General features: G+C 49.9%; 1 protein-coding gene across 2 annotated transcripts in view; it reads right to left on the bottom strand.

Annotated features, from left to right (window-relative positions):
- Positions 1-6,068, bottom strand: part of LOC118368045 (guanine nucleotide-binding protein G(I)/G(S)/G(O) subunit gamma-2-like) — a 31,579-nt gene extending 25,511 nt beyond the window's left edge. Inside the window, exon 1 of one of the 2 annotated variants that reach the window (XM_052496518.1) lies at positions 5,825-6,068. The gene's annotated coding sequence lies outside the window, so the exon portion shown is untranslated. The remainder of the gene's footprint in view (positions 1-5,824) is intronic. The other variant, XM_052496517.1, reaches the window with a different exon arrangement.
- Positions 6,069-17,669: the final 11,601 nt, after the last annotated feature.

Raw genomic sequence — 17,669 nt, 5'->3', positions numbered from 1 at the left:
CCAGAGCCCCTCCCCCTATTCCCTACATTTGGGACGTGTCGATGATACTGCCTGGTTATATGGTCTAATTCTCTCCTTTCATCTCTAAGGATCACATACCTTTAGTGTAGCCATCAACTGTACATAATGGTATTCAAACTCATTCCTGTACAATGTTTAGTGACTGCAGTGAGTTCCAGATAGCATCTGCTACACACACTTTCACACACTTTCTCACACACACACACACACACACACACACACACACACACACACACACACACACACACACACACACACACACACACACACACACACACACACCACACCAGCGTTGGACTGGTCAGCAGTGAGGGGAATGTCGTGTTATGCTACGTTGCTCTGGGTGAGGAGGAACAAACACAGCTTCCTCAGCCACCAATAACACTTCCTGACTCCCTCCGCTAGATGGTTAACAGTCACGTCTGAGTCCCTAATGGCACAGGTTGCTCTGGGCCCTGGTCAAAATTAGTGCACTAAATATGGAACAGGGTGCCATTTTGGGATACAGACAGTATTACAAACATCCGGACTTGTTTAGAGTCTGCAGGACAGTTTATAACCTATACATAACCTAAGCATGCTGTCTAGATAGATATGGATACACTACCCAGAGGGAATCATGAGTGAGTACAAAAATTTGACAGAAAGACTGCAAAGCATAATACAGTACCTTTGGTTGTTTGTTACTTTGAAGAGAAAAGAAGGAAGGAAAGCGTTGCTAGGATACGATAGTAGATCTTAGTAGGTAGAAGGTGCTTTTAGGTAAGGGGGTTAATTGGTCAGAACATTATTTATTTTTTAAACATGGAAGACCAATGCACTGTTCATATAATTAAAAAAGCTGAATTGTTACGGAATGTTCAATAGAAGAAACCTTTTAAAAACGCTGAAGCGTTACGGCATAGCCTTCATTTTAAACATGGTCTTTGACCAGCATAGAAATATATACAAGTGCATCATACTGTAGTAGTTCAGTAGTGGAATGCTGAGTCTCCTCTAAGGTTATAAAAGGGCTGTCGTAAACAGAGCCTTCGGAAAGTATTCAGACCCCTTTACTTTTTCCACATTTTGTTACGTTAAGACAGTATCCTAAAATGGATTGAATATTTTTTTTAAATCTCAGCAATCTACACACAATATTCCATAATGACAATGTGAAAACAGGTTTGTAGAAGTTGTTGCTGATTTATTAGAAATAAAAAACTGAAATACCTTATTTACATAAGTATTCAGACCCTTTGCTATCAGACTCGGAATTGAGCTCACATGCATCCTGTTTCCATTGATCATCGTTGATATTTTTTCTACAAAAACCAAGCCATGAGGTCATAGGAATTGTCCGTTGAGCTCTGAGACAGGATTGAGGCACAGATCTGGGAAAGGGTACCAAAAAATATCTGCAGCATTGAAGATCCCAAGAGGTCTCCATCATTCTTAAGTTTGTGACCACTAAGCCTCTTCCTAGAGCTGGCCGCCCGGCCAAACTGAGGAATCGGGGGAGAAGGGGCTTGGTCAGGGAGGTGACCAAGAACCTGATTGTCACTCTGACAGAGCTCCAGAGTTCCTCTGTGGAGATGGGAGAACCTTCCAGAAGGAAAACCATCTCTGCAGCACTCCACCAATCAGGCCTTTGTGGTAGAGTGGCCAGATGGAAGCCACTCCTCAGTAAAAGACACATAACAGCGTGCTTGGAGTTTGCCAAAAGTCACCTAAAGACTCTCAGACCATGAGAAACAAGATTCTCTGGTCTGATGAAACCAAGATTGAACTATTTGGCCCTACAGTGAAGCATGGTGGTGGCAGCATCATGCTGTGGGTATGTTTTTCAGAGGTAGGGACTGGGAGACTAGTCAGGATCAAGGCAAATATGAACAGAGCAAAGTACAGAGAGGTCCTTGATGAAAACCTGCTCAGGACCTCAGACTGGGGCAATGGTTCACCTTCCAACAGGACAACGATCCTAAGCACACAGCCAAGACAACGCAGGAGTGGCTTTGGGACAAGTCTCTGAATGTCCTTGAGCAGTGGGGGAAAAAGTATCAAAATGTCATACTTGAGTAAAAGTAAAGATACCTTTATATAAAATGACTCAAGTAAAATAAGTACTTGAGTAAAAGTCTAAAAGTATTTGGTTTTAAATATACTTAAGTATCAGAAGTAAATGTAATTCCTAAAATATACTTGGATTACCATATATACTTGGATGACCATGGATGTTCTCTTGATAAGTTTGTGAATCGGGACATTTTCCTGTCCTGCTGAGCATTCAAAATGTAACGAGTACTGTTGGGTGTCAGGGAAAATGTATGGAGTAAAAAGTCCATCTTTTCTTTAGGAATGTAGTGAAGTAAAAGTTGTCAAAAATATAAATAGGAAAGTAAAGTACAGATATTGGACTACTTAAGTAGTACTTTAAAGTATTTTTACTTAAGTACTTTACACCACTGGCCTTGAGTGGCCCAGCCAGAGCCCGGACTTGAACCCGATCGAACATCTCTGGAGAGACCTGAAAATAGTTGTGCAGCAACACTCCCCATCCAACCTGACAGAGCCTGAGAGGATCTGCAGAGAAGAATGGGGGAAACTCCCCAAATACAGGTGTGCCAAGCTTATAGCATCATACCCAAGAAGACTCACGGCTGTAATCGCTGCCAACGGTGCTTTAACAAAGTACTGAGTAAAGGGTCTGAATACTTATGAAAATGTGATATTTCAGTTTTTTTATATTTTTAATTAGCAACATTTTATAGAAACCTGTTTTTGAATTGTCATTATGGGGTATAGTGTGTAGATCGATGAGGGAAAAAAACAATGAAATCAATTTTAGAATAAGGCCGTAACGTAACAGAATGGTCTGCGTACTTCCCTAAGGCACTGTATATACTCCTCTCAACCTGTCACATGACGTGTCACATGACGTGTCACATTTACCACAGACGCGTCTCAAATGGAACCCTATTTAGTGCACAACGTTTGACCAGTGTAGGAAATAGAGTGCCATTTGGATGGAGTGCATATGCAGTACATCACCGCACTCCATCACTGTGATGAGCTAACGTCCCCATCAGGGAGCCTCATTGACTTTTGACTCATAGCTACTACGGTGTAAGTGGCTACAGTTAAACAATGAGAAAGTTTTAAAAAAAAGTTATTACTCTCTACTTACAGGAATAATTACACAGGATGTGTTCCAAAATGGCACCCTATTCCCTATACAGTACACTGCTTTTGACCAGGGAGACAGACACAATAATGAGAACCCTAACTATAATGTGATCTCTACCAGTCCGGCCCTGATCTCTACCAGTCCGGCCAGAACTAGGCCAGTGACTCAGCAGTCAGTGGGTTTTAGAGTGTGTGTGTGTGTGTGTGTGGCTACTGACTCAGTCGTAAGTCGGTTTTAGAGTGTGTGTGTGTGTGTGTGGCTACTGACTCAGTCGTAAGTCGGTTTTAGAGTGTGTGTGTGTGTGTGTGTTTGTGTGTGTGTGTGTGTGTGGCTACTGACTCAGTCGTAAGTAGGTTTTGGAGAGAGCCACACCCCAAAGCAGGGTCCAGCTGGGAATGGAAAGCAACAATGGGTTTTCGGTGGACAGAGAGGAAAAGTCTTTAACTGGGAAATCATTAGCATTTTATCTTTTGTCTCCCTCTCTCTTCCACTCTGTCTGTCTGTCTGTCTGTCTGTCTGTCTGTCTGTCTGTCTGTCTGTCTGTCTGTCTGTCTGTCTGTCTGTCTGTCTGTCTGTCTGTTTGTCTGTTACACACACACACACACACACACACACACACACACACACACACACACACACACACACACACACACACACACACACACACACACACACACACACACACACGCACACACACACACACACACACACACATATCTACAAACATATGCACACTTCCCTTCTCCGACATCTCTGTTCTGTTCTGTGTCACGAGAGCTGAGCAGCCTGTAACGGAGCAGTTGCATAATTATGACGCTGGACTTGTTATGTGCCTTTATAATACTCTGGTAGAAAACACTCATTATTTCAGCGGTTAAACCATTTCAGTGTAATGTAATCAGGGCTGACGCCTGAGAAAATAACAACGTGAGAACATGGTCATTCTCACCACAGTGAAATACAGTAGGAGATAGTAATACATGCACACCTAACATGGCTGACTGGGTGTGACAGTGTGAAGGTGTGTGTGTGTGTTTGTGTGCGTCTGTAAATCTGAATGTGAATCTGTCCGTGCGCGTGAATGTCTGCTTGTATCAGTGTGTGTTCCCAAAGATAGCCTTTCCCAGAGAGAAGAGAATGTATCCAACATGGCCAACACTAACCCTGCTGCTTCACTGAGAGGACAGCTCAGCCTGTGGTCAGCTGATATTTTACAATAGTACCGAACGGTAACTGCCTTCTGAATAGGAACGACCAGAGAACCCAAGGGAGGGTTGAGGGATTCCTAATCCATTCTCAGCCCCCCCCCCCTCCCCCTGTCTCCAGCAGCATCTATCCTCCAGTCCTCTCCCTTCCCCCTAACCTCCTTCTCTCTCTCCGTCTCACTCTCTCTTCCCCCACTCATGCAAATTTTCCCTAAACAGATGCTCCTAATTTATCCCTCTGCATATAACAGACCTGTCCAATGTGAAATGAAAACATTCCATTCTCTCAATCCCTCGCTCTCTCACATACACACAGAGATCAGAAATCCAAAGGCAGTAAATGCAAAACACACCTCAGAGAGAGAAAATGGGAGATGGAGGGAGAGAGAGAAAGAGAGAGAGAGAGGGAAAGAGGGAGAGAGAGAAAGAGAGAGAGAGAGGGAAAGAGGGAGAGAGAGAAAGAGAGAGAGAGGGAAAGAGGGAGTGAGAGGGACAGAGAGAAAGAGAGAGAGAGAGGGAAAGAGGGAGTGAGAGGGAAAGAGGGAGAAAGAGAAAGAGAGAGAGAGGGAAAGAGGGAGAGTGAGAAAGAGAGAGAGCGGGAAAGAGAGAGTGAGAGGGATAGAGAGAGGGGGGGAAAGAGGGAGTGAGAGGGAAAGAGGGAGATAGAGAAAGAGAGAGGGAAAGAGGGAGAGAGAGAAAGAGAGAGAGAGGGAAAGAGGGAGTGAGAGGGACAGAGAGAAAGAGAGAGAGAGGGAAAGAGAGAGTGAGAGGGATAGAGAGAGGGAGGGAAAGACGAAGAGAGAGAGGGAAAGAGGGAGTGAGAGGGATAGAGAGAGGGAGGGAACGAGGGAAAGAGGGAGAGCGCGAGCGCGAGCGAAAGGGAAAGAGGGAGAGAGAGAGAGAGAGAGAGATAGAGAGAGGGAGGGAAAGAGGAAAAGAGGGAGAGCGCGAGCAAAAGGGAAAAAGAGAGAGAGAGAGAGAGAGAGAGAGAGAGAGAGAGAGAGAGAGAGAGAGAGAGAGAGAGAGGGAAAGAGGGAGAGAGAGAGGGGGAGAGAGAGAGAGAGAGAGAGAGAGAGAGAGAAGAGAGAGAGAGAGAGGTAAAGAGGGGAGAGAGAGAGAGAGAGAGGGAAAGAGGGAGAGGGAGAGAGAGGAGAGGGAAAGAGGGATAGAGAGAGAGAGAGGAGAGAGAGAGAGAGAGAGAGAGAGAGAGAGAGAGAGAGGGGGATTACATGATGTAGAGACCAGCTGAAGGGAAGACGGGAACAGAACAGACCTTTTTCTCCCCTGCAGCACTGACACAACCACTGACTGTAAATCAACAGACCCACCGCCCCTGTGAAGCAGACACTCCCTAACAATCCTTTTTCTTACAACCAAACAAAGGGAAAGCCAACAATATACATGGTTAGAATATGGTGGCAATGTGTCTTACCTCTGTAATGTGTGGACTGCTCCCCTAGTGATGCCAGAGACATGCAGTCTGGTGGAGTAGTATCCACAAGCTCCCTGACTCTCCCTCTCTCTCTCTCTCTCTCTCTCTCTCTCTCTCACACACACACACACACACACAGTCAGTCAGGCAAGCAAGCAGGAAGGCAGGCAGGCAGGCTCATACACACACACTCTTTCACTGTGCTGTGGCTCCCTCTCTAGCTGCTCTCACTTGCTGATCCAGCTGACATACGCCCTCCCCTCCCCTCCTTCTCTAGCTGCTCTCACTTGCTGATCCAGCTGACATACGCCCTCCCCTCCCCTCCTTCTCTAGCTGCTCTCTCTTGCTGATCCAGCTGACATACGCCCTCCCCTCCCCTCCTTCTCTAGCTGCTCTCTCTTGCTGATCCAGCTGACATACGCCCTCCCCTCCCCTCTGCTGCTCTCAATCTCTACCCTTCAGCCAGCACCAACACTACACTACACTGTGCCTACAAGGAGCCAGTAGGAGCCCCTCTCCTCTCTGCCTCACTCCCTCCCCGTACACCTCTCTCTTCCTCCCCTTCTTTCTCTCTCTCCCTGTTTGACACTTAGACACAGTGCTTCTGTGGGGCCACAGGAAAAGGCTTGACTGTCTTTTTAATCACAGACTGTAAACAAGCACAGACTGTAAACATACACATACTGTAAACATGCACAGACTGTAAACAAGCACAGACTGTAAACATACACATACTGTAAACAAATGTATAATGTAAATAAACACAGACTGTCAACAAACACATAATGTCAACTAATACAGACTGTAAATAGACATATACTGTAAACAAACACAGAATTTAAGAGCAGATGACAGTGACACCCATGGCTTTTTCCATCTTTGCATGTAGATGATGTAGCTGATGTAGCTGATGATGATGTAGTGAAGGTAGATGATGTAGCTGATGATGATGTAGCTGATGATGATGTAGTTAAGGTATATGATGTAGCTGATAATGATGTAGATGATGTAGCTGATGATGATGTAGTGAAGGTAGATGATGTAGCTGATGTAGCTGATGATGATGTAGCTGATGATGATGTAGTGAGGTAGCTGATGATGATGTAGTTAAGGTAGATGATGTAGCTGATGTAGCTGATGATGATGTAGCTGATGTAGCTGATGATGATGTAGCTAAGGTAGATGATGTAGCTGATGTAGATGTGGTAGCTGATGATGATGTAGAAGACGTAGTTGATGATGATGTAGATAATGTAGATGATGTAGATGATGATCATGTAGCTGATGTAGATGATGTAGCTGATGATGATGTAGATAATGTAGCTGATGTTGATGTAGATTATGTAGCAGAGGGAGCTGATGATGTAGATGATTATGAAATAGATGATGTAGCTGATGAAGCTGTAGCTGATGATGATGTAGCTGATGAAGATGTAGCTGATGTAGATGATGTAGCTGATGCAGCTGATGTAGCTGATGTAGCTGATGTAGATGATGTAGCTGATGATGATGTAGATGCCTTAGCTGATGTAGATGTAGCTGGGGCAGCTGATGATGATGTAGCTGATGTAGCTGATGTAGATGATTTAGCTGATGATGATGTAGATGTAGCTGATGTAGATGTAGTTGATGTCGAAGATGTAGATGATGTAGCTGATGATGATGTAGATGTAGCTGATGTAGATGTAGGTGTAGCTGATATAGTTGATGTCGATGATGTAGATGATGTAGATGATGTAGCTGATAATGATGTAGATGTAGCTGATGTAGATGTAGATGATGTAGATGTAGCTGATGTAGTTTATGTAGCTGATGTAGATGATTGTAACGACAGGTGAGTGGAATGAGTGAGGAGTCAGATGCAGAGAGCGAAATGAACGGGAAAACGCATTAATTTCTTTCAAATCGTAACAGGTCCAAAACATGGGTGAATGCCCAAAACACTGGCGCAAAACCAACCCAAAACCTAGATGCACACTGGACAGCGAAAAACCCAAAACCAAAACACGATACATCACCAAACGTAACAACCAACAAGCCCGCACAAACACCAGCGGGCAAAACAAACTTAAATAACACCCATCCCAAAACCCCAACAAGGAACAGGTGAAAACAATTCGACAAAAACAAACTAAAAGGAAAAATGGATCGGTGGCAGCTAATAGACCGGCGACGACGAGCGCCGAGCGCCACCCGAGCAGGAAGGGGAGACACCTTCAGTGACAGCTAATAGACCGGCGATGACGAGCGCCGAGCGCCACCCGAGCAGGAAGGGGAGACACCTTCAGTGGCAGCTAATAGACCGGCGACGACGAGCGCCGAGCGCCACCCGAGCAGGAAGGGGAGACACCTTCAGTGACAGCTAATAGACCGGCGACGACGAGCGCCGAGCGCCACCCGAGCAGGAAGGGGAGACACCTTCAGTGGCAGCTAATAGACCGGCGACGACGAGCGCCGAGCGCCACCCGAGCAGGAAGGGATCCACCTTCAGTGGCAGCTAATAGACCGGCGACGACGAGCGCCGAGCGCCACCCGAACAGGAAGGGGATCCACCTTCAGTGACAGCTAATAGACCAGCGACGACGAGCGCCGAGCGCCACCCGAGCAGGAAGGGGAGACACCTTCAGTGGCAGCTAATAGACCGGCGACGACGACCGCCGAGCGCCACCCGAGCAGGAAGGGGATCCACCTTCAGTGGCAGCTAATAGACCGGCGACGAAAAGGAACCCGAACAGGAAGGGGATCCACCTTCAGTGACAGCTAATCAGCGCCACCCGAGCAGGAAGGGGAGACACCTTCAGTGGCAGCTAATAGACCGGCGACGCGACCGCCGAGCGCCACCCGAGCAGGAAGGGGATCCACCTTCAGTGGCAGCTAATAGACCGTTGCGACCGCCGAGCGCCACCCGAACAGGAAGGGGAGACACCTTCAGTGGCAGCTAATAGACCGGCGACGACGACCGCCGAGCCACCCGAGCAGGAAGGGGAGACACCTTCAGTGGCAGCTAATAGACCGGCGAGCGCCACCCGAGCAGGAAGGGGAGACACCTTCAGTGGCAGCTAATAGACCAGCGACACGACCGAGCGCCACCCGAGCAGGAAGGGGAGACACCTTCAGTGGCAGCTAATAGACCGGCGACGACGACCGCCGAGCGCCACCCGAACAGGAAGGGGAGACACCTTCAGTGGCAGCTAATAGACCGGCGACGACGACCGCCGAGCGCCACCCGAACAGGAAGGGGAGACACCTTCAGTGGCAGCTAATAGACCAGCGCGACGACCGCCGAACGCCACCCGAGCAGGAAGGGGAGACACCTTCAGTGGCAGCTAATAGACCGGCGACGACGACCGCCGAGCGCCACCCGAACAGGAAGGGAGACACCTTCAGTGGCAGCTAATAGACCGGCGACGACACCGCCGAGCGCCAGAACAGGAAGGGGAGACACCTTCAGTGGCAGCTAATAGACCGGCGACGACGACCGCCGAGCGCCACCCGAGCAGGAAGGGGAGACACCTTCAGTGACAGCTAATAGACCGGCGACGACGAGCGCCGAGCGCCACCCGAGCAGGAAGGGGAGACACCTTCAGTGACAGCTAATAGACCGGCGACGACGAGCGCCGAGCGCCACCCGAGCAGGAAGGGGAGACACCTTCAGTGGCAGCTAATAGACCAGCGACCACCGCCGAGCGCCACCCGAGCAGGAAGGGGAGACACCTTCAGTGACAGCTAATAGACCGGCGACGACGAGCGCCGAGCGCCACCCGAGCAGGAAGGGGAGACACCTTCAGTGACAGCTAATAGACCGGCGACGACGAGCGCCGAGCGCCACCCGAGCAGGAAGGGGAGACACCTTCAGTGACAGCTAATAGACCGGCGACGACGAGCGCCGAGCGCCACCCGAGCAGGAAGGGGAGACACCTTCAGTGGCAGCTAATAGACCGGCGACGACGAGCGCCGAGCGCCACCCGAGCAGGAAGGGGAGACACCTTCAGTGACAGCTAATAGACCGGGGCGACCGACCGCCGAGCGCCACCCGAACAGGAAGGGGAGACACCTTCAGTGGCAGCTAATAGACCAGCGACGACGACCGCCGAGCGCCACCCGAGCAGGAAGGGGAGACACCTTCAGTGGCAGCTAATAGACCAGCGACGACGACCGCTGAGCGCCACCCGAGCAGGAAGGGGAGACACCTTCAGTGGCAGCTAATAGACCGGCGACGACGAGCGCCGAGCGCCACCCGAGCAGGAAGGGGAGACACCTTCAGTGGCAGCTAATAGACCGGCGACGACGAGCGCCGAGCGCCACCCGAGCAGGAAGGGGAGACACCTTCAGTGGCAGCTAATAGACCGGCGACGACGAGCGCCGAGCGCCACCCGAGCAGGAAGGGGAGACACCTTCAGTGACAGCTAATAGATGCGACGACCCGCCGAGCGCCACCCGAGCAGGAAGGGGAGACACCTTCAGTGACAGCTAATAGACCGGCGACGAGTCCGACCGCCGAGCGCCACCCGAACAGGAAGGGGAGACACCTTCAGTGACAGCTAATAGACCGGCGACGACGACCGCCGAGCGCCACCCGAGCAGGAAGGGGAGACACCTTCAGTGGCAGCTAATCGAGCGCCACCCGAGCAGGAAGGGGAGACACCTTCAGTGGTAGACCGGCGACGACGACCGCCGAGCGCCACCCGAGCAGGAAGGGGAGACACCTTCAGTGGCAGCTAATAGACCGGCGACGACGAGCGCCGAGCGCCACCCGAGCAGGAAGGGGAGACACCTTCAGTGGCAGCTAATAGACCAGCGACGACGAGCGCCGGCGCCACCCGAGCAGGAAGGGGAGACACCTTCAGTGACCTAATAGACCAGCGACGACGAGCGCCGAGCGCCACCCGAGCAGGAAGGAGACACCTTCAGTGACAGCTAATAGACCAGCGACGAGGCGCCGGCGCCACCCGAGCAGGAAGGGAGACACCTTCAGTGGCAGCTAATAGACCGGCGACGACGACCGCCGAGCGCCACCCGAGCAGGAAGGGGAGACACCTTCAGTGGCAGCTAATAGGGCGACGACGAGCGCCACCCGAGCAGGAAGGGAGACACCTTCAGTGGCAGCTAATAGACCGGCGACGACGAGCGCCGAGCGCCACCCGAGCAGGAAGGGGAGACCAGTGGCAGCTAATACAGCGCCACCCGAGCAGGAAGGGAGACACCTTCAGTGGCAGCTAATAGAACGGCGACGACGAGCGCCGAGCGCCACCCGAGCAGGAAGGGGAGACACCTTCAGTGGCAGCTAATAGACCGGCGATGACGAGCGCCGAGCGCCACCCGAGCAGGAAGGGGAGACACCTTCGGTGGTATTCGTGACAGTACCCCGCCCCTGACGCGCGGCTCCCGCAGCGCGCCGACACGATGTCCAGAGGGGTCGGAGGGACCTCCGGCACCTCACTTTCCTGCATGGGACCAGCTACCACCGGCCTGAGGAGAGACACATGAAACGAGGGGTTAATACGATAATACGAAGGGAGTAACAATCGATAGCACACCTCGTTTATTCTCCTCAGGACTTTAAATGGCCCTACACACTGCGGACCCAGCAGGGCAGGCGGAGGGGCAGGTTTCGGGTCCAGAGTCAGACCCTGTCCCCCGGTGCAAATACGGGGGTCTCTCTGCGGTGACGGTCAGCGCTCTTCTTCTGTCGTCCACTCGCCTGACGCAATGACTCCTGGACGGCTCTCCAGGTCTCCTTAGAGCGCTGCACCCACTCCTCCACCGCAGGAGCCTCGGTCTGGCTCTGATGCCATGGTGCCAGAACCGGCTGGTACCCCAACACGCACTCAACAGTGACATGTTGGTAGAGGAGTGGCTGAGTGAGAAATGGCCCAGGGGATGTATCTCGCCCGCTCCCCTGGCCGGTCCTGGCAATACGACCGCAGAAACCTACCCACCTCCTGGTTCACTCTCTCCATCCTCGGGCACCCCGTAGTGCCAAAAGACATGGGTGAATAGTGCCTCCACAGTCTGCAGGGCCGTAGGGAGTCCGGGCAACGGCATAAGACGGCAGGACTTTGAGAACCGATCCACAACGACCAGGATCGCCGTGTTCCCCTGAGACAGGGGAAGATCCGTAAGAAAATCCACCGATAGATGGGACCACGGCCATTGTGGAACGGGGAGGGGTTGTAATTTCCCTCGTGGCAAATGTCTAGGAGCCTTACTCTGAGCGCATACCGAACAGGAGGAGACATAGAATCGCACGTCTCTCACCAAGGTAGACCACCAGTACTTCCCTCTAAGACTTCGCACCGTCCTCGAAATACCCGGGTGACCTGATGGGGGTAGACTATGTGCCCATCGAATCAATTGATCACGAACAGCGAGCGGCACGTACCTACGACCCTCCGGGCACTGTGGAGGCGCAGGTTCCTCCCTTAGTGCCCGCTCGATGTCCGTGTCCATCTCCTATACTACCGGTGCTACCAGCTTGGCAGCCGGAATGATGGGAGTAGGATCGATGGGCCGGTCATCAGTGTCGTATAGGCGGGACAGCGCGTCGGCCTTAGTATTGAGGGAACCTGGTCGATACGAGATCGTAAAACGAAATCGGGTGAAATACATGGCCCACTTTGCCTGACGAGAATTCAGTCTCCTAGCTGATCGGATATACTCCAGGTTACAATGGTCAGTCCAGATGAGAAAAGGGTGCTTAGCCCCCTCAAGCCAGTGTCTCCACACCTTCAGACCCTTAACCATGGCCAACAACTCCCTATCCCCCACATCATAATTCCGCTCCGCTGGCCCGAGCTTCCTCGAAAATAAAGCACAGGGGTTGAGCTTCGGGTGAACAGCGCCTTCAAACTGCGGAACGCTCCGTCTGCCTCTGCTGACCACTGCAAACGCACCGGCCCCCCCTTCAGAAAGTGAGGTAATAGGGGCCGCCACCTGGCCAAAGCCCTGGATAAACCTCTGGTAGTAATTGGCAACCCCAAGAACCGCTGCACCTCCATTACCGTGGTGGGAGTCGGCCAATTACGCACGGCCTTGAGGCGATTCCCTCCATTACCACCCCCGAGGTGGAAATGCGATAACCCAGGAAGGAAACGGCTCGTTTAGAAAATTCACATTTCTCTGCCTTCACATACAGGTCATGCTCCAGCAGCCCAAGAACCTTGCGCACCAGAGACACATGCTCGGCGCGTGTAGCGGAGTAGATCAAGATGTCGTCAATATACACCACTACACCCTGTCCGTGCAGGTCTCTGAGAATCTCATCAACTAAGGATTGAAAGATGTCTGGAGCATTCCTTAACCCGTACGGCATGACGAGGTACTCTTAATGGCCAGATGTGGTACTAAATGCGGTTTTCCACTCATCTCCCTCCCGAATACACACCAGATTATACACGCTCCTGAGATCCAGTTTCGTGAAAAATCGCGCCCCGTGAAATGATCCACCGCCGTAGCAATGAGAGGTAGTGGGTACCTAAAACCCACAATGATGGAATTTAGACCTCAATAATCAATACACGGACGCAAACCACCCTCCTTTTTCTTCACGAAAAAGAAACTTGAGGAGACGGGTGACATGGAGGGCCGAATGTACCCCTGTCCCAGAGCCTTCCATGTCTCCATAGCCAACGTCTCCTCCTGGGACAACGGATACACGTGACTCCTGGGTAGTGCAGCGTTTACCTGGAGGTTTATCACGCAATCCCCCTGTCGATGTGGTGGTAATAGGGTCGCCTTCTTCTTACTGAAGGCGATAGCCAAATCGGCATACTCAGCAGGAATGCGCACGGTGGAAACCTGGTCTGAACTCTCCACCATTGTCGCACCGATGGAAACTCCTAAACACCTGCCTGAACACTCATCAGACCACCCCTGGAGAGCTCCCTGTCTCCACGAAAGTTTAGGATTGTGAATAACCAGCCAGGGAATCCCCTGTACCACCGGAAACGCAGGTGAATCGATAAGGAACAGACTAATCCGTTCCTTATGATCCCCCTGCGTAATCATCTCCAGAGGAATCGTGGCCTCCCTGACCAGCCCTGACCCTAACGGTCGACTATCTAAAGAGTGCACGGGGAAGGGGGGGTCTACCTTAACTAACGGAATCCTCAACTTCTGAGCGAGTCCGCGATCTATAAAATTCCCCGCTGCGCCTGAATCGACTAGAAAAACTTAAGGAAACAGATGAACAAAAACATGTGTCCAACAGGAAGCTCTGGGAGAGTGTGGTGCTGACTCACCTGGCGTGACCGAGGATTGTTCCGCCTGCCCTCTCGACTCCCAGATGGACTCCTCCAGCACCGACCGGAAGTGTGCCCTCTCCGGCCACAATGGGTACAGGAGGAGCCTCCTCCTCTGGTCTCCCTAGACGCAGCCCCTCCTAGCTCCATCGGGATTGGAGGGGGGGGGGGTCTAGCCGGATAGACATGTCGATCAGCTCAACCAAGCTGAGCGTAGTGTCCCGACAAGCCAGCTCCCTGCGGACGTCCTCTCTTAGGCTACACCTACACCTGTCGTTCCACCCAGCTCCAGCGGCCAAAGTCCGGAAATCCAACGCAAAGTCCTGCGGGCTCCTCGTCCCCTGCCGGAGATGGAACAACCTCTCACCCGCCGCTCGGCCCTCCGGAGGATGATCGAACACAGCCCGGAAACGGCGGGTGAACTCCAGGTAGTGGACCCTCGCTGATTCGGGCCCGTTCCAAACGGCGTTGGCCCACTCCAGGGCCCTACCCGTCAGGCAGGAGACGAGGACACTCATGCTCTCCTCATCCGAGGGAGCAGGCCGAACGGTGGCCAGGTAGAGCTCTAGTTGTAGCAGAAATCCCTGGCACCCCGCCACCGCTTCATCGTACTCCCTCGGAGGCGTGATGTGCAGAGCGCTGGCACCGGATCCCGCTGGAGGAGATGGTAGAGTTGTTGGTGGGAGGGTAGGTGGGGTAGTAGGGAGACCACTCCTCTCCCAACAATCCATCCTCTCCATCATTTGATCTATTGCTGATATGATGCGTAGTGTGTTACTGATGGTAGCCTTTGTTACTTTAGTCCAGGCTCTCTGCAGGTCATTCACTAGGTCCCCCGTGTGGTTCTGGGATTTCTGCTCACCGTTCTTGTGATCATTTTGACCCCACGGGGTGACATCTTGCGTGGAGCCCCAGATCGAGGGAGATTACCAGTGGTCTTGTATGTCTTCCATTTCCTAATAATTGCTCCCACAGTTGATTTCTTCAAACCAAGCTGCTTACCTATTGCAGATTCAGTCTTCCCAGCCTGGTGCAGGTCTACAATTTTCTGTCTGGTGTCCTTTGACAGCTCTTTGGTCTTGGCCATAGTGGAGTTTGGAGTGTGACTGTTTGAGGTTGTGGACAGGTGTCTTTTATACTGATAACAAGTTCAAATAGTTGCCATTAATACAGGTAACGAGTGGAGGACAGAGGAGCCTCTTAAATAAGAAGGTACAGGTCTGTGAGAGCCAGAAATCTTGCTTGTTTGTAGGTGACCAAATACTTATTTTCCACCATAATTTGCAAATAAATTAATTAAAAATCCTACAATGTGATTTTCTGGATTTTTTTCCTAATTTTCTCTGTCATAGTTGAAGTGTACCTATGATGAAAATTACAGGTCTCTCTCATCTTTTTAAGTGAACTTGCACAATTGGTGGCTGACTAAATACTTTTTTGCCCCACTGTAGCTGATGTCGATGATGTCGCTGATGTATGTACACCTTTGATTCTGACACTGTGCTGGTACCTGCACACACAGACAGACAGCCCATCGTGACCTCCTGTAATCAAAGGGCTTTCATCTTCAGACCACTGGATTATTAAAGACACAGAAGATTAAACCCCCTAAAATGCCAGCATGCATCCCAGAGTGGAATCACCCTGTTATCAGAATAAAATAAAATATGGTCCGTTCTGGTTCGGACAAGGCTGAATAATTCTTCATTTCCCAGACCTTGTTGTGTATCACACATTTTCTTTTAATCACTATTTCCTCAGCTCCATTCAAACTAGTGTTATCCTGTTATCCTGTCTTATCCTGTCTTATCATGTTATCCTGTCTTATCCTGTCATCCTGTCTTATCTTGTTATCCTGTCGTATCCTGTCTTATCCTGTCATCCTGTCTTATCCTGTCTTATCTTGTCTTATCCTGTCTTATCTTGTTATCCTGTCTTATCCTGTCTTATCTTGTTATCCTGTCTTATCCTGTCTTATCCTGTCATCCTGTCTTATCTTGTTATCCTGTCGTATCCTGTCTTATCCTGTCATCCTGTCTTATCCTGTCATTCTGTCTTGTCCTGTTATACTGTCTTATCCTGTCTTATCCTGTTATTCTGTCTTATCCTGTTATTCTGTCTTATCCTGTTATTCTGTCTTGTCATGTTATCCCGTTTTATCATGTTATTCTGTCTTATCCTGTCTTATCCTGCTATTCTGTTTTATCCTGTCTTATCCTGTTATTCTGTTTTATCATGTTATATGGTCTTATCCTGTCATCCTGTCTTATCCTGTCTTATCCCATCTTATCCTGTTATTCTGTCTTATCCTGCTATTCTGTTTTATCCTGTCTTATCCTGTTATTCTGTCTTATCCGGTTATTCTGTCTTATCCTGTTATCCTGTCTTATCCTGTCATCCTGTCTTATCCTGTTATTCTGTCCTATCCTGTCTTATCCTGTTATTTTGTCTTATCCTGTTGTCCTGTCTTATCCTGTTATTCTATTATCCTCTTATCCTGTTATTTTGTCTTATCCTGTTGTCCTGTCTTATCCTGTTATTTTGTCTTATCCTGTTATCCTGTCCTATCCTGTTATCTTGTGTGGAGAGTTACTGTATATGTACTACAAAGCAGTGGTGGAAAAAGTACATCATTTTCATACTTGATTAAAAGTAAATATACCTTAATAGAAAATGACTCAAGTAAAAGTGAAAGTGACCCAATAAAATACAACTTGAGTTAAAGTATAAACGTATTTTCTTTAAATATACTTAAGTATCAAAAGTAAAAGTATAAATAATTTCAAATGGATCATATTAAGCAAACCAGATGGCAAAATTGTGATATTTTTTTACATTTACGGATAGCGAGAGGCACACTCCAACACACTAATTTACAAACTAAGCATGTGTTTAGTGAGTCTGCCAGATCAGAGTAGGAATGACCAGGGATGTGCTCTGTTTAGTGGGTCTGCCAGATCAGAGTAGGAATGACCAGGGATGTGCTCTGTTTAGTGGGTCTGCCAGATCAGAGTAGGAATGACCAGGGATGTGCTCTGTTTAGTGAGTCTGCCAGATCAGAGTAGGAATGACCAGGGATGTGCTCTGTTTAGTGGGTCTGCCAGATCAGAGTAGGAATGACCAGGGATGTGCTCTGTTTAGTGGGTCTGCCAGATCAGAGTAGGAATGACCAGGGATGTGCTCTGTTTAGTGAGTCTGCCAGATCAGAGTAGGAATGACCAGGGATGTGCTCTGTTTAGTGAGTCTGCCAGATCAGAGTAGGAATGACCAGGGATGTGCTCTGTTTAGTGGGTCTGCCAGATCAGAGTAGGAGTGACCAGGGATGTGCTCTGTTTAGTGAGTCTGCCAGATCAGAGTAGGAGTGACCAGGGATGTGCTCTGTTTAGTGAGTCTGCCAGATCAGAGTAGGGATGACCAGGGATGTGCTCTGTTTAGTGAGTCTGCCAGATCAGAGTAGGGATGACCAGGGATGTGCTCTTGATAAGTCTGTGAATTTGACAATTTTCCATTCAAAGTATAACGAATACTTTGGGGTGTTAGAAGAAATGTTTGGAGTAAAAAATATTATTTTCTTTAGGAATGTATTGAAGTTAAAGTAAAGGTAA

Source organism: Oncorhynchus keta, chromosome 35 (genome assembly GCF_023373465.1).
Source record: "Oncorhynchus keta strain PuntledgeMale-10-30-2019 chromosome 35, Oket_V2, whole genome shotgun sequence".
Lineage (NCBI taxonomy): Eukaryota > Metazoa > Chordata > Actinopteri > Salmoniformes > Salmonidae > Oncorhynchus > Oncorhynchus keta.
Note: the sequence above shows the minus strand (reverse complement) of the source record. Positions and strands in the feature narration are given on the sequence as shown.